Source organism: Dermacentor variabilis, chromosome 2 (genome assembly GCF_050947875.1).
Source record: "Dermacentor variabilis isolate Ectoservices chromosome 2, ASM5094787v1, whole genome shotgun sequence".
In the NCBI taxonomy this organism is placed as follows: domain Eukaryota; kingdom Metazoa; phylum Arthropoda; class Arachnida; order Ixodida; family Ixodidae; genus Dermacentor; species Dermacentor variabilis.
The window spans coordinates 4,526,517-4,549,653 of record NC_134569.1 but is presented as its reverse complement, the minus strand read 5'-3'; positions in this window follow the sequence as shown (position 1 = coordinate 4,549,653).

Sequence of the window (23,137 nt, the reverse complement as noted above, 5' to 3'; positions counted from 1 at the left end):
CCAGTAACATCAGGCCTCCCTCAAGGATCGGTTCTTGACCCTCTATTATTTTTAATATATATTAATGACTTACCTTCACATGTGTCCTGTAATATCCGAATGTTCGCCGATGATTCTGTCATTTACCGCACTGTACGTAACACCTGCAATCAAACAGCCCTGCAGAAAGACCTCGCCAATATACTAACCTGGTATTACGATTGGTTAATGAAAGTTAATGTAAAAATGTAAAGTTATGTCTTTCATGCGTAGCAGTAATTCCCTGGTATTTCCCTACCAAATTAGAAGCATGCCTCTCGAACTAGCAGAGTCCTATATATACCTAGGTGTTACTGTATACAATGATCTGTCTTCGCATAAACATATTTCTAACATCATATCATCTGCTAATAAAACACTAGGTTTTTTAAAACGTAATCTCAGCCAGGCGTCTCAAAACGTAAAACTGCTTGCCTACAAATCCCTTGTTCGGGCAAAACTTGAATATGCATCTGCCATCTGGAGCCCGCGTCAAACATCTTATCACCTCACTTGAATCTGTTCAGAACCGCGCTACTAGGTTCATTCAATCATAACATTCATATGATGTCATTATTTCCGCACTTAAAACACAATCCGGACTAACACTACTCTCTAGTCGCCGACGCATTGCTAGTTTTGAGCTCTATCAGAAGTTCTTTTTCAGTACCCTTCGTCATGCGCCATACATCGTTCCTGCGGCACGCAGTCGCACGCCCGCGTGCCCGAACCGCTCATTGTTCTGCCTCGTTCATTCTTCGAACAGCTGAAGAATGGAACGGCCTTCCTACTGATATTGTTAGCATCACTTGCCTGTCTTTATTCCTACAGTGTGTGATTGATCACTTTGAATATAATTAATGAAGTGTACCAAATGTGGAAGTTATGTTACACCCACCCCTTATGTAATACCCCCTCTGGGGGTCTTTAAGGACAATAAACTGAACTGAGTATCGTATGACTTCAGAAATTAGAGTTAGATATTCGATGCAACTTTCTGATACATTTACACAGTATATTCAAGGGGATCTGTTACCGCTGTTCTGTTACCGCAGCGGTAACAGAACCGTCAATTTCTTACAAGCGCGCGATGTTCAAACCATGTCTGACTGATCGAAGACACCACTACAGGTTAAAAGAGGCATACAATTCAGCGTTTAGGCCCGTAGCGTTAGCAGAAAACTACGGAGTTAGTTACCCAACCACCCACCCCCATTTTCTCCTTCTCATTAGCTCTTATATAACCGCTGTCCAAAGCTGTAGAAAGGCTGAAGACACGACTGGGAGCTGTCAGGGTCCCCTGCTTTGTGGGGGGCTCAGAGGGGTAATGGTACGCCAACGTGACTTATCATTCCGAATAGCTACTCGGGACCGCAAGTTTTCGGACGCCGAGGGACAAGCACTCGCGACGAGCAGATGATACGCGACACGGGGCCTCTCGGTAAGCGCTGAAAACAGTTCCCTTTTTATTTTTAAACAGAAGTGTTAACTGATGTTCAACATCAGCGAAAATATATCGTGTGCCTAAGCGCGTTCAAGACCGCGTGCATGCGTGAGATTCGGGAAACAATAGGTTAGGGCCACCGAGAATTGACGCTATATAGTGCAACCTATCTTCGGGTGTTTTAGGGATGTAGGGCACTCTGGGCCGTCCTTTTCGGCGAGAACGTACCCCTAGCCCACTGCGGGATTATCCTTCTGAGCTATGTCGAATTCTCAGTTGCGGTAGTCGGAAGAATTCGGGCCGTACTACCATGGGCTGTTAGCAAGCACCACTATCATGTACAAAAGGCGGCGAACTTCAGTCTGTATTGGGGGCGTGAAACCGGCACTACTATGGCTGTGCCATTTACGTCTTTGCTGCTCTTCATGCAGGTTGGTTCAGATGATATATGTGCGCAGTGTGTTTTTGTCTTGCCGGTTTCACCCCCCGTGATTTTCGTGAGTGTATATTGGAGATCAGAGGCCAGGAGACCTTCTCGTGGAAGGAAGACTCACTTTTTGCTGCTTCGTCGCGCTGCATTTTACTTCCCGCTGTTGTTGTTATGCGGCGCTGTTGAACTAAACCCTGGGCCCCGTGACACAATACTGCAGCAACTTCTGGATGGCCAAAATTACATCAAGCAGAAGCTAATCGCTATTGAAAACTACCAAGCAAACAGTAAGGCTGCTATAGCAAATATGAATGCGTGTGTGACCAAGATTGAAGCAACTATTTACCGGTTCGAAGAACTGCGCAGTAGCGTTGCAGAGTATAAGTCGCGCTGTGATTCCTTCCAGGCTAACTTAGCATCGTTGGTACACAAGGTGGATGATCTTGAAAACCGTAGTCGGAGGTCTAAGTTAATTTTTTTTTGGCGTCGACAGAGCTGACATGCAGGAACCATATACAAAATGTTAAGGGCGTGTTGTCAATTTGGGCACTTCAGTATTACAAGTCAACGTGGTGGAAATAGAGAGGGCACACCGACTTGGTAAAGTTAACGCTGACAAGCAGCGCTCAATAATTGTCAAATTTCGTACACATAAGGACAAACAGAAAGTTTTTCGACCGGCGAAGAAATTGAAAGGCACAGGAATTTCAACTTCGGAAGAATTTTCTGAGCCGTTACCAAAGAAAAGAAAAATATGCTTCTTGAATATGCGAAGGAACACCAGACTGAGGCAGATAAGGGATGCGTTAAGCGTGATGTACTCTACTTGCATGAAATGAAGTATGTTTATGACGAACCCATGGGGAGGATTGTGCGAGTTGTTTGACAAAGCCGTTCCTTATCCTTAACTGCAGAAGCCTCCGAAACAAAACAGAGGAATTTTTTTAACTTGATTTACATGCGTAAACCATCTGTTATTTTGGGCACTGAATCGTGGTTAGATGGTAACGATGGGGATTATGATGTCTTTCCTAGCAACTGCGTTAGTTATAGAAAAGATAGAGACTGTCACGTGGGCGGTGTGTTTATTCTCGTTGATCAAAAAATACAGTCGCAGATGTTACGTAAGTCAAACGATTCTACTGAGGCTGTCTGGGTGGAACTTCGTTTGAAAAATGGTAAATCGCTGGTGGTCTGTTCTATTTACAGGCCTCCTGGCAATAAGGTACAGGTTTTAACTAAGCTAATGGAAGATGTAGAAGTGAGAAATTATGACTCCTTAGTGGTCGGTGGTAATATTACTTTACCCTAAATTAATTGGTTGCAAAACGCTACAATACCTAATGTGTCTAGTGCGTCGGCAAATGAATTGATGAAATTATACAACTCATTTGCGCTATCGCCGTTGGTGTGCCAAACTACGCGTGGAAGTAATGTGTTAGACTTACTTTTTACTAATTTGCCTGTGGATACGCAACCTGTGCTCATTATGCAAAAAAGGGTGAGGCGTGCAGACAGGAGAGGCGAAAAAAGAGAAAGAAGACTCATCTTGCCAGGCATAAGTGACCATAAGGCTGTTTTGTGCAAACTGAAATCGGAGTACATCAAAGTCGCTAATAGCGCAGTAAGACGGATATATAGCTACCTAAAGGCACAAGTCGACGAGATTTCGTTGGCGCGGGACTCGTATTACGACATAATTGAAACATTGTCATAATCGTTGAACATAGACGAATTGTGGCGTTTACTTAAAAATAAGATTTTCCACTTGCGTGACCAATTCGTCCCGTCATTGCTAATGACGGCAAGGGCAAGGCGGGCTAGAAGTAAGCCGTGGTTCATGAGGGAAGTTCGTAGGGCACTGGGAAAAAAATCGCGTATACACGGCGTACAGGAAGAAACCGATACCCCAGAAAAAGTAACAATTGCAACAAGCTTAAAATGAGGCGAATTCCGCAATATCACAGGCGAAAGGTATCTTGTATGCTTCTTTGCATTCTAAGTTAAAAAGTAACCCTAGAGAATTCTGGCAGTTTATCAAGAAGCATAGAAAAGACGAAGTGTCAATTCCTGTGCTCCAACACAATGGGTCTCTTGTTCATGATAGTCTAGATAAGTCTGAATGTTTAGGTCCTTCTTCAGTTCTGTTTTTTCTGCACGCGCACCTTATACTGATTCAATGTTTCACTACGGGCTTATCGGAAGGGTACCTATGAATGGCATCGCCTTCGACAGGAGGGGCATTCAAATAAAACTTGAGCGTTTAAGTACCACTAGTGCCAGCGGTCCCGATGACCTACCAAACTTTCTGCTTTCCGCTTGTGCAGGCCCATTCTGTAGATACCTTTATGTGCCCTTTACTAAGTTCTTGACGTGCGGAATGTTGCCTGCCGACTGGCCAATTGCCAATGTTGTTCCTATTCCGAAATCAGGACCTCGGAAATCTGTGTTTAATTATGGACCGATGTCCTTGACTAGTGTAGGTTGCAAGATCTTTGAGCATGTACTTTTTAGCGACATCATGACTCACTTGAATTTGTTTTCCTTATTGATGCGCCAGCAACACGCACATCGAAGTGATATTCCTTGTATTACTCAGCTTACAGAATTAACGCACGACCTAGCATCCACTCTTGACAAAGAGGGTTGCGTAAATTGATTTTTTAGGTTTCAGGCAGGCTTTTGACCTAGTGCCTCACTCTTTGCTGCTTGAACAAAATGTCGTGGTACAACACAAATCAAACGGTTATTGAATGGGTAAAAGAATACTTAATTTGTAGGACACAACGCGTAGTAAGTGTGTCATCGGGGGTGCCTCAAGGTTCAGTTTTGGGTCCGCTATTGTTTCTGTTATACATGAATGACATTACCGCTGGTATATCACTTTCATCCGATTGTTTGCGGATGACTGCGTTTCGTATCGTGTTATGAAAGGTCCCTATTGATACAATGAACTACAGAAGGATTTAGACAAGGTTGCAAAGTGGTGTTATAAATGAGGCATGAGTATAAATCTTGATAAAACTGTGTAGATGTGCTTTACGAGACAAAGGTCACCACAAGTATAAACGTATAGCATTAGCGGGCCAAATCTTGCATCCGTGTCCGAATATAAATATCTTGGAATGTACTTGACCCCTCAACTATGCTGGCACTGTCATGTTAACTGTATAATTGCTAAGGCGTGTAGAGTTCTCGCGATGCTAAGCAGAAATGCGCAATGCTTTCCTTCAGAAACAAGGAAGTTGCTTTACAAGACTAACATAAGACCAATACTGGAATATGCCTGTACGATCTGGGACCCGTGGACTGTGACAGACAAAAACAAACTGGAAATAGTACAAAGCTAAGTAGCCCGTTTCGTGGTTCAAAATTATGCTCGATATTCTAGCGCATCCCAAAGAAAAGAAACATTAGGCTAAAATAAACTTCAAAACCGTAGAAAAACATTCAGATTAAAATTTTTGCACAATATATATCATTCTAAAACCAGCCTCAATCGTGATAGCTACATAAAGCCACCGGAGTACACTTCTGACGGGCACTTCTGCCAGCATTGATGTAGAACGGAACTTTTTAAGATGTCTTTTTTTCCTAAGACGGTCAGTGAGTAGAACAGATTGCCTAGTGATGTTGCATCGCTATCTTCAAGTGATGCTTTTGCTTCAGCCGTGTGACTTGCGATTCCTTTTCTGTACTTTGTGCTTGCGTGACCAGAACCGCTTTGTTTCGCTGCGTGCATGTACGGTAATGCTCTGCTTATCTTTTTTTCTTTTTTTTTGTTGCGTCGGCGATTTGCCCTGAAATGTAATTTTTTCTCTTGGTGTATTCTATATTGACACGTGTGCTTGTTTGTCTTGATCGGGTGAGACGTTTCACCGCCTAACAAATCTTATCGCACAGCGCAGGACGCGCCTGCGTGTATCGGGAAGTTTCTGGAATGTTATCGATGCTTCCATCCGCTGTCTCTGACCGAACCTTATGTAATCTCATCGCATGTGTGCGCGACGCGAATAATGTAGAATTTTCTGGAAGACACGCGGGTCCCAGCGATTACTCTGGAACGTTCGACGACTGACCTATAAAAGCCGGCGCGCTTGACCCGCTGATCAGATTGCCGCCGATCGCCGACTGCGTTCGCCGCTGTCGCCGTTCTTTGAGTGTAGCCTGTTTTTGAGGGCACAAGTTCGCCCAATAAAACGCTAGTTTCGTCTTTCTCAGTTTGGCTGCTTTCTTCGCAGTCACTACCACGTGACGATATGAACTGCTTTTATTTGTCAATGTTATATTTACTCCTCCTCTCCTCCCCCCACTGTGATGCCAAACTGGCGCTGTGGGTACTGTAATATATAAAAATAAATAAATAAATAAACAAATAAATAAATAAATAAATAGATAAATAAATGGAAACTCATCCTTACAACATTTAATACCCGAGCTCTCTGGAGTCAGGCTAGCTTAGCAGGACTTTTCGAGGAACTGTCAGACATTGTCGCCCTTAGTAAGCTTTGAACTGGTGATGCTTACACATAGCTAAATAACGGGCATGTCCTCTGCTATAGAGGTCTTCCTGAAAAGCAATACGGGGTGGGATTCTTAATCCGTAAGGAGATAGCGGGCCACTTTGACGAATTCTACAGCGTTAACGAGAGGGTAGCAGTAGTCGTAATCAAACTTAATAAGAGGTATGGATTAAAGATTGTACAAGCTTAGGCCCAAAGATCCAGGCATGACTATACGTAGAACAGTTCTGTGAAGATGTTGAATAAGCGATGAGAAAAGTGCAAACTCGGTATACACTAGTAATGGGTGACTTAATGCGAAAGTGGGGAAAAGCAGGTGGGTGAACAGGCAATTGGCAACTACGGCGTCGATTCTAGAAACGCTAGAGTAGTGATGCTGGTAGAATTCGCAGAAAGCAATCAGCTGAGAATAATGAACACCTTTTTCAACGAACGTAGCAAGAGAAAGTGGATCTGGAAGAGCCCTAATGGTGAAACAAGAAATTAAATTGATTTCATACTTTCTGCCGATCCCAGCATAGTGGAGCACGTAGAAGTGATAGGTAGGGTAAAGTGCAGTTATCATAGTTTAGTGAGGGCTAGGATTCTCCTCAATTTGAACAGAGAAAGAGTAAAATTGGCCAAGAAAAACAGCTCAACTTAGAGGCAGTAAGGGTAAAAGCAGACAAATTTAGGCTGGTACTTACGAACAAATATGCAACCTTAGAACAGAGAGATGATGATGAGGAGGCGGAGAAGGAGGGGGGTGACATAGAGGTAATGAATGAAACCGTAACGAGTCTGGCTTCAGAGTCAGCAATTGAAGTGGGAGGCAAGGCACGAAGGCAACCAGTAGGCAGGCTCTCCCAAGTACCAAAGGACCTGATAAAGAAACGACAAAGAATGAAAGTGTCCAACTCAAGAGATAAGATAGATTTCGCGGAACTGTTAAAACTGATCAACAAAGCGAAAATAAGTGATATACGAAGTTATAACGTAAGAAAGACTGAAGAAGCCGTAAAAATGGACGCAACGCCTAAAATCAGTGAGAAGCAATCTTGGCATAGGACAAACCAAGTGGTATGCACCGAAGGATAAGCAGGGTAATATCATCAGCAACCTCGAAGGTGTAATAGAAGCAGCGGAAGAATTCTATGCTGACCTGTACAGTACCCAGAGGACTCAGGAGTACTCTATTCGAAACAATAATGAACAGTATACAGAAACTCTTCCTATAACTAGAGAGGAGGTCAGAAGGGCCTTGCAAGGAATGAAACAGGCAAAAGTGGCAGGAGAGGATGAAACAACAACCGATTTAATCAAGGATGGAGGAGACATGATGCTAGGAAAACTGGCGGCTCTCTATACGAAGTGTCTATCGAGTAGAAGGGTCCCAGAAAAGTGGAAGCATGCAAACATTATTCTAATCCACAGAAAGGGAGACGTTAAAGAAATGAAAAATTATAGGCCCATTAGCTTACTCCCAGTATTATATTGTCATGTTGTGGTGACGTTGAAGAACACAGTAGCAGTACTGTGAAAGACAAAACTAACTTTTATTGGGCGAACCTGTGCCGACAAAAAAACAGGCACAACGATTGCGGCGAACACGGTCGGCGATCGTCGAAAATCTGATCAGTGGGTCAAGCGCGTCGGCTTTTATAGATCAGTCGTCGAATGTTCCAGAGTAACCGCTGCGACCCGCGTGTCTTCGACAAAGTTCTACACTATTCGCGTCGCGCATACACGCAATCAGATTACAGAAGTTGCGCTGAAAGACAGTGGACGGAACCATCGATAACATTCCAGAAACTTTTTTTACATGCAGGCGCGTCCTCCGCTGTGCGATAACATTTGTTAGGCGATGAGAAGTGGTCGCCCAATAAATATGAAGAATTACACGTGTCATTACCCCCCTCTTAAAAAGCATCGTCCCGATGCTACAAATATAAGAGAGTGGGACACAAAAGAACACTTATTAAACAAAAGTAACAAAACACGGAAAAGAAACAAAGTCCAAAGGTCAGTTAGGCGAAGTCCCAAAGTTCATTAACGCTGGTAATAAGGCTTGAGTCTCACAACGTGGACTGTTTCAGGTCGCGTGCGGCACTGCTGTGATAGCGAAATGCCGTCTGGCACGACCTCATAGTCCAGTGCGCCAATACGTGGATTATCTTGTACGGTCCGAAATAGCGACGCAAAAGCTTCTCGCTCATTCCTCGTCGACGCATAGGAGTGCAAACCCAAACACGGTCACCGGGCTGGTACTCGATGCAGCGTTGTCGGAGGTTGTAGTGTCGGCTGTCGGTACGCTGCTGGTTCTTGATCCGTAGGCGGGCGAGCTGTCGGGCTTCTTCGGCGCGCTGGAGAAAGGTCGCGACGGCAAGATTATCTTCGTCGGTGACGTGCGGCAGCATGGCGTCGCACGTCGTCGTAGGGTTCCTGCCGCAAAGGAGCTTAAACGGCGTGACCTGTGTTGTCTCTTGCACCGCCGTGTTGTAAGCAAAGGTTACGTACGGCAGGACCGCGTCCCACGTCTTGTGCTCGACGTGGACGTACATTGGTAGCATGTCGGCGAGGGCCTTGTTCAGGCGCTCCGTGAAGCCATTCGTCTGCGGGTGGTAGGCAGTTGTCCTCCTGTGGCTTGTATGGCTGTACTGCGGAACTGCTTGGGTGAGCTCCGCTGTAAAGGCCGTTCCTCTGTCGGTGATGAGGACTTCTGGGGAGCCATGTCGCAGCAGGATGTTCTCGACGAAAAATTTCGCCGCTTCGGCTCCGCTGCTTTTCGGTAGTGCTTTCGTTTCAGCGAAGCGGGTGAGGTAGTCCGTCGCCGCGACGATCCACTTACTTCCGGCTGTTGACGTCGGAAAGGGTCCCAACAACTCCATCCCGATCTGCTGAAACGGTCGTCAAGGAGGCTCGATTGGCTGTAGTAATTCAGCTTGCCTTGTCGGTGGTGTCTTGCGTCGCTGACAGTCTCGGCATGTTCTTAAACAACGGGCGACGTTGGCGGTCAGGCGCGGCCAATAATACATTTCCTGTATCCTGTATCCTCGACAGTGTCCAGGAGAATCCGCGGTGTCCAGCGGTCGGATCGTCATGCAGGGCGTGCAATACTTCTGGACGCAGCCCTGAGGGAACAACACGAAGGTAGTTGGCGAGGACTGCTCAGAAGTTCTTCTTTACGAGTAGGGTGTTCTGAAGCGAGAACGAAGACAATCCTCGCCTAAATGCCCTGGGGACAACGTCGCTTTACCCTTCAAAATACTCGACAAGGTTGGTAAGCTCCGGGTCTGCTCAATGCTGTTCAGCGAAGTCTTCCGCGCTTAATATGCCAAGGAAGGCGTCATCATCCTCGTCATCTTGCGGCAGCGAGTCGATTGGGGCGAGTGATAGGCAATGAGCATCAGAGTGTTTTCGTACGGACTTGTAGGTTACAGTGATATCATATTCTTGCAGTTTTAGGCTCCACCGCGCCAGCCGTCCCGAAGGGTCCTTTAAATTCGCAAGCCAACACAAGGCGTGATGGTCGCTGACGACTTTGAATGGCCTGCCATATAGGTAAGGGCGGAATTTTGCTGCAGCCCAAATGATGGCGAGGCATTCCTTTTCAGTCGTAGAATAATTGCCTTCCGCTTTTGACAGCGACCGGCTAGCATAAGAAAGCACCCGTTCATGTCCGTCTTTCTTCTGAACTAGGACGACACCGAAGCCTAGGCTACTGGCGTCAGTGTGGACTTCGGTATCGGCGTCTTCGTCGAAATGTGCAAATACCGGTGGTGACTGCATGCGTCGTTTTAGTTCTTCAAGTGCGTCGGCCTCCGGCGTTTGATATTTGAACTCGACATCAGGTTCGGTTAGATGGGTTTAACGGCTGAGCAATGCGTGAAAAGTTCTTGACAAAGCGCCTGTAGTAGGCACACATGCCAAAGAACCTACGCACTGCCTTCTTGTCGATGAGCTGCGGGAACTTTGCGATGGCAGCTGTTTTCGGCGGGTTGGGGCATACTCCGGATTTGCTGATGACGTGGCCAAGGAACAGAAGCTCATCGTAAGCGAAGCGGCCCTTTTCTGGCTTCAGAGTGACCCCTGATGATTTGATGGCCTTTAGTACTGTCGCAAGCCGCCTAAGGAGATCGCCAAAATTTCCGGCGAAGACGACGACGTCATCCAAGTAAACAAGACAGGTCTGCCACTTCAATCCTGCTAACACCGTGTCCATGACACGCTGGAACGTTGCACGCGCCGAGCACAGTTCGAATGACATGACCTTGAGCTCGTGGAGGCCGTCTGGCGTGATGACGGCAGTCTTTTCGCGATCTCTCTCGTCAACATTAATTTGCCAGTAGCCAGACTTGAGGTCCATCGACGAGATATATTTAGCGTTGCAGAGTCGATCCAATGCGTCATCTATCCGTGGAAGGGGGTATACTTCTTTCTTCGTGATCTTGTTCAGTCGACGATAATCAAAGCAGAAACGCAGGGTTCCGTCCTTTTTCTTCACCAGGACAACAGGAGATGCCCACGGGCTTTTCGACAGCTGGATGATGTCGTCGCGGAGCATTTCGTCGACTTGTTGCCTAATAGCTTCACGTTCTCGCGTCGAAACTCGGTAAGGGCTCTGGCGGAGTGGTTGAGTGCAGTCTTCGGTTATTATGCGATGCTTTGGAACTGGCGTTTGTCGAATCCTCCATGACGTCGAAAAGCAGTCTTTGTATCGTCGGAGAAGCTTCTGATCTGTTGCTGCTTACTCATAGGAAGACTTGGATTCACGTCGAAGTCTGGTTCGGGGACTATGCTCATCGGGGTAGATGCGGCAGAATCCGAGAAGACAAAGGCATTGCTGGTTTCCACAATTTCCTCGATGTTTGCAATTGTCGTGCCCTTGTTGATGTGCTTGAACACTTGGCTGAAGTTGGTTAGCATAACTTCCACTTGCCCTCCGTGGAGTCGAGCGATTCCTCTTGTGACGCAAATTTCATGGTCGAGCAGTAGATGTTGGTCGCCCTCGATGACGCGTTCTAGGTCAGCGGATGTTTCGGTGCTGACGGAAATAATGCTGGAGCGCGGGGGGATGCTCACTTGATCTTCGAGCACACGCAAGGCGTGGTGACTACGACAGCTCTCCGGCGGTATCGCTTGTTCTTCAGACAGGGTTATCGACTTCGACTTCAGGTCGATGACTGCGCCGTGTTGGTTTAGGAAGTCCATGCCGAGAATGATGTCGCGTGAGCATTGTTGGAGGATAACGAAGGTGGCAGGGTAAGTCCGGTCATGAACGGTAATTCTTGCCGTGCAAATTCCAGTCGGCGTAATCAGGTGTCCTCCAGCGGTCCGAATTTGAGGGCCCTCCCATGCAGTCTTAACCTTCTTCAACTGGGCGGTGATGTGTCCACTCATGACAAAGTAATCGGCCCCTGTGTCGGCTAAGACGGTGACAGCGTGGCCGTCGATAAGCACGTCGAGTCCGGTGGTTCTTTGTCTTGGGCTATAGTTAGGTCGTGGCGTCGGATCACGGCTGTGTCGCGTGGACCTGTGGCTGGTATGGGACGTCGTCAGGTCGTCTTTCGTAGTCGTATTCCTTGCTTTCACACTTCGTCGGGACGGAGGCGTGTCGTTATGTGGTCGAGGTAGTTTCTTCGGCATCTTCGTCGGCGGCGGAGGATCTTCGTCAGTTCGACGAACAGCAAACCCACCTCCATCGGTTGCTGCTTTTAGTTTTCTGGATACGAGTTCGCTGACCGGCCGCGGGCTGGGCCAGTGTATGGATGGCGCTGCGGCGACAGGTAGCGGCCTGGTGACGGTGAACGGGACGGTCGTCTAGAGTTGCACTGAGTGGCGACTAGGTAATCGGCGATGCCACGAGGGCGCTCCCCAAGCTGTGGACGCGGCGCGTTGACAGCGAGCCCTGTCAGTCTCAAGTCGCGCTATGGGCATCAGCGGTACACATGGCCGGCTTCTCCGCAGTGATAGCAGAGCGGGTGGTGGTCGGGGGCTCGCCAGATGTCCGCCTTCCTCGCGTAGGTGTGCTCGGCGACGGGTGGGCGTGCTGGCGGCGGCTTCGGCGGACGACGGAATTTCGGCGTTACAGAGCCCTGGCGCGGTCACGGAGGGGGCCCTGGCGGTGTGCGACGGCGGTGTAGGTCATCGCTTCTGGCTGGTGCTGCGGTAATTGAGGTTGCACCTCAGGAACCGCTAGCGATCGCCGAACCTCATCTTTCACGGGGTCGGCGATCGAGGCCACTTGAGACTGCGACGAAGGCAGGACCTTGCGCAGTTCTTCGCACATAATGACCCTGATGGTCTCTTGAAGTTCGTCGGAACCCAGTCGTTGGATGGGGTACTGCGGCCTTAGTCCCTGGCGGTTATATTGCCGGGTGCGCAGCTCCAGAGATTTCTCGATCGTCGATGCTTCTGCAGAAAAGTCAGCTAGTCTTCGGTGGGTTACGAATAAGTGCGGCGAAAAGTTCTTGCTTGACGCCCCGCATCACGAAGCGGACTTTTTTCTCCTCCGACATTTCCGAGTCGGCGTGCCGGAAAATACGGGCCATCTCCTCCGTGAAGATCGCGATCGTCTCATTTGGCAGCTGTGCTCTGGTTTCTAGTAGAGCTTGGGCTCACACTTTTCGCACCACGCTTGTAAATGTTTGCAAGAAGCCGCTTCGGAACAGGTCCCACTTCCTTAAGGTGGCTTCTCGATTCGCGAACCACGTCCCTGCAGCGTTTTCCAATTCGAAGAAGACACGTCGCAGTTTCTCGTCGCTGTTCCAGCTGTTAAATGCAGCGACCCTCTCATACATCTCGAGCCAGGTTTCCGGGTCCTGGCTCGAGATGTATGAACGCGGAATGTTGAACCGCGGAATGTCGGAGGCTCCCTGGGCTGCTGCAGCACGAAGAGGGACGCTCCGGCTGCCATTGGGGTTGCCTTGGCCAAAATCTTCTTGGTCTTCTCAGGTAGACGTCCGTGCTCCGGGGGCAGCTGTTGAAGACAGCGGCTTGCTCGATGGTCAGGGACTACGTTAGTGTTCTCTTTGTGGTCCGGGCTTGGATCACGGGTTGTCGGGGGCGTCCGCTACATGAACGAAAAGCACCTCCCCTAGATGTCACGTGGTGGTGACGTTGAAGAACACAGTAGCAGTACTGTGAAAGACAAAACTAACTTTTATTGGTCAAACCTGTGCCCGCAAGAAACAGGCTACACTTACAGCACAACGATAGCGGCGAACACGGTCGGCGATCGTCGGAAATCTGACCAGCGGGTGAAGCGCGTCGGCTTTTATAGATGAGTCGTCGAATGTTCCAGAGTAACCGCTGGGACCCGCGTGTCTTCCAAAAAGTTATACGCTATTCGCGTCGCGCACACATGCAATCACATTACGCAAGTTGCGCTGAAAGACAGTGGACGAAACTATCGATAACATTCCAGAAACTTCTTTTACATGCAGGCGCGTCCTACGCTGTGCGATAACATTTGTAAGGCGGTGAGAAGTGGTCGCCCGATAAAGATAAAGAAGTACACGTGTCAATATAAAATGTTAAGAAAACAACAATGTCTAGCCTAAATATAAAAGCATAAAATTAAAGATATAAGATAAACAACGGTGTTTTTAATCTGGTTATCGAGAAATCTGATGAATACAATAAGCATCTCCATATGGCTTTTATAGATTACGAAAAAGCATTTGATTCAGTAGAGATACCAGTAGCCATAGAGGCATTGCGTAATCAAGGAGCACAGACCGCTTACGTAAATACCCTGGAAAATATCTAGAGAGATTCCACAGCCACCTTAATTCTACCCAAGAAAAATAGGAAGATACCTATAAAGAAAGGGGTCAGAGAAGGAGCCACAATCTCTCCAATGCCATTCACTGCCTGCTTGGAAGTTTTCAAGCTGTCAAACTGGGAAGGTTTAGGAGTGAGGATCGACGGTGAATACCTCAGTAACCTTCGGTTTGCTGATGACATTGTTCTATTCAGCAACGCTGCGGACGGGTTACAACTAATAATTGAGGACCTTAACAGGGAGTGTGTAAGAGGGGTTGAAGATTAATATGCAGAAGAACAATGATAAATAACCGGGCAAGGGAACCCGGGCAAGGGAACAAGAGTTCAAGATCGCGAGTCACCCTCTAGAGTCAGTGAAGGAGTAGGTTTACGTACGTCAACTAATCACAGGGAACCCTGGCCATGAGAACCACATTCACAAAAGAATAAAAATGGGTTGGATCGCACGCGGAAAACATCGTGTGCTCCTGACTGGGAGCTTACCGTTATCATTGAAAAGGAACGTATACCATCAGTGCATTTTACCGGTGCTCACACATGGCCCAGACTTGGAGACTGAAAAAGACGCTTGAGAACAAATTGAGAACCGTGCAAAGACCGATTTAACGACGAATGCTAGGCATAATGTTAAGGGGCAGAAAGATAGCGGTTTGGTTCAGAGGGCAAATGGGTATAGGCGATATTCTAATAGACATTAAGAGAAAAAAATGGCGCTGGGCACGTTATGTAATGCGCAGATTAGATAACCATTGGACCATTAGGGTGACAGAATGGGTACCAAGAGAAGGACGGCAGACGACTAGGTGGTGCGACGAAATAGGGGAAATTTGCGGCTGCTAGTTGAAATGAGTTGGCGCCGGATAGGGGCAATTGGAAATAGCAGAGAGGGGCGTTCGTCCTGCAGTGGACATACAGTACGCTGATATTGATGATCATGAACCTGTGCGTTCGAGGTAACCAATAATTTGACATATTCGGGTCGCACTGTGTGTGGATACACACACACACACACACACACACATTATATATATATATATATATATATATATATATATATATATATATGTATATATATATATACAGGAAAGAACTAGCACCTCCACGAGATATCACGGAGTAGTGACGGTCGAGGACAAAGCAACAAATATGTGAATGCCGCAACTTGCTTTATTGGGCGAACCTGTGCCCACAAAAACAGGCTACACACAAAGCTCAAAGAAAGTGGCGAACCCAGTCGGCGTTCGTCGAAAATCTGATAAGTGGGTGAAGCGCGTCGGCATTTACAGATCAGTCGTCGAGTGTTCCAGAGTAATCAATGGAACCCGCGTGTCTTCAGGCCGGGATACATGGAGCGCTTTTACGGCGGCAAGTCTGCGATTTTCTCCCGACGGCGTACATTCGACGCCCGGCGTCTAGAAAAACGCCGGCCGCCACCGATCAGGACCCGCCAGATATTTGAAACGTGTCGTCGGACGCTGCCGGAAGCGGCCAGCGAGGGCAGCCAATCATGGCTTACTGGGCGATACCTCCATCACTTCCGTGTTCCTCGCCGGCACATACTTTCCGCGTGCGCGCTTTTCTTTTCGCGGGCGTGGCAGTTTGTGTTAGGGACATGACCGTGACTTCAAAGGCAGCTCGCGTGGAATTTAGCGGTAAGCTTATCTTCGCGGTGCAGAAGCGTCCCATATTGTGGGATAGTGGAAGGGTCGCTTATAAAGATTATAAAGACGGAGACACGTCTCTGCGTCAACCTTTTCCGATTACGCACAGCGTGGACGCTAATTTACAACTCACTCTCTCCGCTAAACAGGCACAAAATATACTGATACATTATTAAAAGGAACTGAAGGAGCTTTAGAGAAAGCTGTAGGGTTTTTCTTTTGTATTTTGCTTTTGTAAAGAAAGAGCAAAGGTCTACAAACTTTATTTCTGCATTTTATGTTGACTAAAGCAGTTTTGCCTTCTCTGGCCGCGCTAAGGCTGGACCCGCCGCATTTTCGCTCCATGTATCCCCAGCCAGCGGAAGTTGGGCGTCACGCCGCTGCGGCGTTTTCTGCGGTGCGAAATTCGTCGAGAAAAACGGTCCATGTATCCCGGCCTTTAGGCGGTGAAACGTGGTCGCCCGGTAAACAAGTACACGTGTCAATATATGTGTATTGTAATGGCAAATTCGGGCGCCAGCGGAAGACGAAGAAGTCGGTGGTTGTTGTTGGCGCTTGCGCTCACTCCGCTCAGACGTTGCCTGTCTTTGTGCATTAATATAAAAGGCCGAGCGAATCTAAGCGCTTACTATCAATTAGTGGAGCGTTCTGGTGCCATTTTTCATCCGCAAACTCCCTACACGTACTCTAACCTCAGCCTCGCCAATGCCTACCGACGTGCCACCGCATGTAGCGACCGCACCATCGGTGATCGCCTGCTCAGGAGTACTAAGACAGTAAGACCCTTTCATTTTCAGCGGCGCCGACGAGCACGATTTCGTAGACTGGCTGACTTCGCGTGAGCGGGTGAGTGCCCACAATAAGTGCGATGACGGCGACAAACTCAGCAACGTCAACTTTTACCTGGCGGATGTGGTTCAGCCGTGGCTCCACAACCCCAAAACTGATATTGCCGATTGGTTATGTTTGAAAACGAGCTTCGCGAAAATCTTCGGCCGACCCGCTGTTCGCAAGCTCCGTTCAGAACAGCGCCTACGCCGTCACGCCCAGCAATCCGGCGAGAATTTCTAGTCCTATATTGAGGATATTGGCGACCTCTGCCGTCGCATCAACCCTGCTATCTCCGAAGCTGATAAAATCAGGCACATCATGAAGGGGATCGAGGGCGACGCTTTCCAAGTGTTCATTGCCAAAAATCCCGAAACTGTCACGGACGTCGTTCAGCACTGCGAGAGCTACGGTGAGTTGCGGAAACAGCGTATTTTTACACGCCTCGCGAGCTCTGACACGGCCAACATGTCAGCAACAACCGTTGGCGCCGTTTCTACTGACACCACAATGTTAAGGCTGCAGATACAGCAGTTTGTATGAGAAGAAGTGGCCCGGTCCCTTCTTCCCGGCGTCCCGGACTCCACGCAGGCGCTTGCTCCGACGCTGCGGCAAGAGTCGTAGATTCGGAAGCGTCGGGGCGATACAAAAGACTCGTGCCCATAAACGAGGAAGGTTGGCCACCATAAAGAAGAAAGAAGGGAGAGAATTCCGTGGTAGACTGAGTGGCACTATTGTAAGCCTACGTTACAAAGGGAAGGATGCGGTCCCAGTCAGTTTGGTCAGCGGAAACGTAAATGGCGAGCATGTCACCCGAGATTACGATTAAAGGGTTCAGTCATACCATTTGTTTGCGGATGATAGGCGCTTGTAGTTGTATGGACAATGTTGCATTCGCGAAAGAGCGCTTCTGGGTTTCGCAGCAGCACCTCAGGCACAATGCTCAAGGCTCAATGCTCAATGAATCCAAGTGGGTTCATTTTGCTTCATTGCTCAGGTTTTGACCCTCTTGCTGCCCGCACAACCGTTTTATGTCGGTGACGGATTCGCCTGATCTCCTTCTAACCAAGCAAATGACGTTGGCTTCGAGCATCCAGCACGATATGATCTTTGCTTGATCAACGACCTCATCACGACTTCCGTCAATGTGTCTGCACCAGCGCTGTTAACGGTGACGTCACATTACGGGGACACCATGCCCTACATAAGAAGCTTCCCATCGCCGCTTGCAACTAGTGGGCTTGGCAGCAGCACCTCAGGCACAATGCTCAAGAACCCATTTTGTTTCATTGCGCAGGTTAGTAACTACTTATCTTCCTACTGCTATCGTAGCGACAACCGCTTTTTGTTGCTGCTGCCTAGCCCACTACGCATAAAGAGTGTTTCTGCATACCTCTTTTCTTCCCAAGATGATCTTTTAAAATGCGGTGATATTGAATCAAACCCAGGCCCAGACATGACAGAAAGAGAAATGCTCCAGCAGATCCTATTGGGTCAAAGTTCCTTGAAGTCGTCTGTCAGTGACATTGTTGCAAAACAGGGTTCTTTTGAGGAAAAATAGATCGTTTGGCGCAGAGAATGAAAAATTTGGAAGACGAGGTGGCAACTATCATCACGGTAAAAGTAGAAGTGGAGCATATGAGGTCAACTATTAATAAACTGGGAGCCACTGTAGCACACCTGTTAACTAAAATTGACGACTTGAGAAATAGAAGCCTTAGGAATAACTTACTTATTTACTGCATAAAAGAAGGGGAAAGGTAAAAAGAGACGGAACTTACGGACAAAATAACGAAGGACATTCTTAGCGAAAAACTTGGAGTTATAATAAAGAGCATGCAAAGATGCCACCGAATAGGTAGGAAATCAAACAGGAATCGTCCTGTCATTGTATGACTACCGAGAGAAGACTTTAATAATGAAGGCATGCCCGAAATTGAAAGGTTCAGAATATTCAGTCAGCGAAGACTACTCGAAAAGAATTCGTGATGTCAGAAAGAAATTATGGGCAAGCGCATCAGAGGAAAAAAATAATGGTGCTAAAGTTAAGCATTCACGGTGATATGTTTGGATGGGATAATGCAAAAAACAAACGATATAAAATCCTGAAGAACCATAAATGACACCACAAAGAGATCAGTCCTGCATTCAAAATCTTAAGCATAAACTGTCGTAGCGTCGTCAATAAAGCTGAAAAATTTGAGGGCGTGCTGTTCTCGCCTGACGCAGACGTTGCCATGCTTACGGAGACGTGTGTGAGCAGTGACATTTGTCAGTGAGTTAGTTCCTGAGGGCTTTAAGGTCTTTCGGGGTGACCGCGACAGAAGAGGTGGAGGAGTGGCCATTTTGTACAAATCGTCAATACAACTTTTTAGTATGCCCGATGCACAAGATATTGAAGCTGTCTTTTGCAAACCATACATCAACAAGGTCCGCTTCATCCTTGGCGTTCTTATAGGCCTCCAAACTCTTCTGTTGCGGTACTTGAAAACTTGAGGGAATATAGGCACTGCCATGTAAAATCAGATGACAATACTACTTGCAGGGCACTTTAATTTACCCAACATTGATTGAAACACCTTTTCATTGCATTCTTCTCACAGTATTAATGACACAATGTTTGATATTGTATTCACGTTTGACTTACTGCAAATGGTAAATAATGTCACGAGAGTACAGGGAACCGTAAGCTTAATTCTATACTTATTTTTGTAAGTGGCGCCATCCGAAATGCGATAACCTGTGAAGTCACAAACGTGATTTCTGATCAAAAAGCTGTTCTGTTGAACTTGTCAAATGCCTACCCTGATCTCAAAAACAGTGTTCATTTGTTTCCAAATTTTTCTCGTGCTGATGATGAATATATTCTGGATATGCTTGGATTCTACTTCCATGACTTCAGAAAGAGCACTTGCAATATAAATGACTTATGGCTTTCTTTGAGGGGAATTGTCTCAATGTATCCACCGTTTCGTTCCCAAAATTGCAAAATCTTCTGGATGGATTTCCCGTGAGACGTTACGCTTGCAGCGAAGGCTTAAAAGGTTAAAAGCGAAATCAAGAACAAATGTAACCTTAAAATCCATTGTAGAAGTCACAAGTTTCCGTGAAACTTTACGCAGATGATTGTATTTTGTATGAAAGGATATCTTTTGTTGATGATCAGGTGCGCCTAAATAATGACCTGGCAAAGTCACTGCTTGGTGCGAACAATGGCAAATGTCTATTAATTTTGAAAAAAAAAACTTTTTTTTTATGATAATCATACATAAGAAAAAAACTCTTCAGTTTGCATGTAATGTTGACAACGCACCTCTATCAGAGGTAAGAGAGTACAAATATTTGGGCCCATGGATAACTTAGAGCTTTCCTGGACGAAGCACATAGATACTTTTGTTGTCAATTCTTTGCGTAAACTGTTTTTCTTGAGGCACTCACAGAAATAATCTACGTGTAGTGTTCATTTACTGACGTACAATTGCTACATTCGTCCGTTGTTGGAATATGCCGTCATTATTTAACTTTAACCAATATTAAAAAACTGGAACGTGTACAGCATAAGGTAGTTAGGTTTGTTTTTAATTCATATGCCCGTACGTCTGTTAGTGAGCTCGTATGACGCAGTGGATTACCCCTGGTGACTCTGGGCAACCGTATCTGTCGATTAAAGTTTCTTTTTCAACTTGTAAACGGCCATTATTAGGATAACATTTCCAAGTTCTTTACTTACTCATCAGGTTACAACACGAGACGAAGGCATGCTTTATCAATAACCCCCATGAACGTATGGAATAACTGTTTCAAATATTCTTTTTTTCCTAGGACAATAACAGACTGGAATAATCCTAATTCTGATATTGCCTCCGGACAGGCCGCCATTGCAATAGGAACCTGGCAACGTTTAACGCTAGAACGCTGTCTAGTGAGGCGAGTCTAGCAGTGCTATTGGAGGAATTAGATGGCAGTAAATGGAATATAATAGGGCTCAGTGAGGTTAGGAGGACAAGAGAAGCATATACAGCGCTAAAAAGCGGGCACGTCCTGTGCTACCGGGGCTTAGCGGAGAGACGAGAACTAGGAGTCGGATTCCTGATTAATAAGAATCTAGCTGGTAACATGCAGGAATTCTATAGCATTAACGAGAGGGTGGCAGGTCTTGTTATGAAACTTAATAATAGGAGGTACAAAATGAAGGTTGTACAGGTCTATACCACTACATCCAGTCATGATGACCGGGAAGTCGAAACCTTCTATGAAGACGTGGAATCGGCGATGGGTAAAGTCAAAACAAAATACACCATACTGATGGGCGACTTCAATGCCAAGGTAGGCAAGAAGCAGGCTGGAAACAAGGCAGTGGGGGAATATGGTATAGGCCTTAGGAATAGCAGGGGAGCGTTATTAGCAGAGTTTGCGGAACAGAATACTATGCGGATAATGAATACCTTCTTCCGCGAGCGGGATAGCCGAAAGTGGACGTGGAGGAGCCCGAATGGCGAGACTAAAAATGAAATAGACTCTGCGCTAACACTGGCATCATACAAGATGTGGACGTGCTCAGGAAGGTGCGCTGCAGTGACCACAGGATGGTAAGAACTCGAATTAGCCTAGACCTGAGGAGGGAACGGAAGAAACTGGTGCATAAGAAGCCGATCGACGAGTTAGCGGTAAGGGGGAAAATAGAGGAATTCCAGATTAACCTACAGAACAGATATTCGGCTTTAACTCAGGACGACGACTTTAGTGTTGAAGCAATGAACGACAATCTTTTGGGCATCATTAAGGAGTGTGCAATAGAAGTCGGTGGTAACTCCGTTAGGCAGGATACTAGTAAGCTATCACAGGAGACGAAAGATCTGATCAAGAAACGGCAATGTATGAAAGCCTCTAAGCCTACACCTGGAATAGAACTGGCAGAACTGTCGAAGTTGATCAACAAGCGTAAGACAGCTGACATAAAGAAGTATAATATGGATGGAATTTAACATGCTCTCAGAAAAGGAGGAAGTATTAAAGCAGTGAAGAAGATACTAGGAATTGGCAAGAATCAGATGCATGCGTTAAGAGACAAAGCCGGCAATATCATTACTAATATGGATCAGATAGTTCAAGTGGCTGAGGAGTTTTATAGAGATTTATACAGTACCAGTGGCACCCACGACGGTAACGGAAGAGAGAATAGACTAGAAGAATTCGAGATCCCTCGGGTAACGCCGGAAGAAGTCAAGAAAGCCTTGGGTGCTTTGCAAAGGGGGAAGGCAGCTGGGGAGGATCAGGTAACAGCATATTTGTTGAAGGATGGTGGGCAGATTGTTCTAGACAAACTGGCCACCCTGTATACGCAATGCCTCATGACTTCGAGCGTACCGGAATCTTGGAAAAACGCTAACATAATCCTAATCCATAAGAAAGGGGACGCCAAAGTCTTGAAAAATTATAGACCGATCAGCTTACTGTACGTTGGCTACAAAGTATTTACTAAGGTAATTGCAAATAGAATCAGGAACACCTTAAGCTTCCGTCAACCAAAGGACCAGGCAGGATTCCGTAAAGGCTACTCAACAATAGACCATATTCACACTATCAATCAGGTGATGGAAAAATGTGCGGAATATAACCAACCTTTATATATAGCTTTCATTGATTACGAGAAAGCATTTGATTCAGTCGAAACCTCAGCAGTCATGGAGGCATTGAGGAATCAGGGTGTAGACGAGCCGTATGTAAAAATACTGAAAGATATCCATAGCGGCTCCACAGCCACCATAGTCCCGCATAAAGAAAGCAACAAATTCCCTATAAAGAAAGGCGTCAGGCAGGGAGATACGATCTCTCCAATGCTATTCACAGCGTATTTACAGGAGGTATTCAGAGACCTGGATTGGGAAGAATTGGGGATAAGAGTTAGTGGAGAATACCTTAGTAACTTGCGATTCGCTGATTATATTGCCTTGCTTAGTAACGCATGGGACCAACGGCAATGCATGCTGACTGACCTGGAGAGGCAAAGCCGAAGGGTGGGTCTAAAAATTAACCAGCAGAAAACTGAAGAAATGTTTAACAGTCTCGGAAGAGAACAGCAGTTTACAATAGGTAGCGAGGCACTGGTAGTGGTAAGGGAATACATTTACTTAGGATATGTCGTGACTGCGGGTCCGGACCATGAGACTGAAATAATCAGAAGAATAAGAATGGGCTGGGGTGCGTTTGGCAGGCATTCTCAGATCATGAACAGCAGATTGCCATTATCCATCAAGAGAAAAGTTTATAACAGGTGTGTCTTACCAGTACTCACGTACGGGGCAGAAACCTGGAGGCTGACGAAAAGGGTTCTACTTAAATTGAGGACGACGCAACGAGCTATGGAAAGAAGAATGATAGGTGTAACGTTAAGGGATAAGAAAAGAGCAGATTGGGTGAGGGAACAAACGCGCGTTAATGATATCTTAGTTGAAATAAAGAAAAG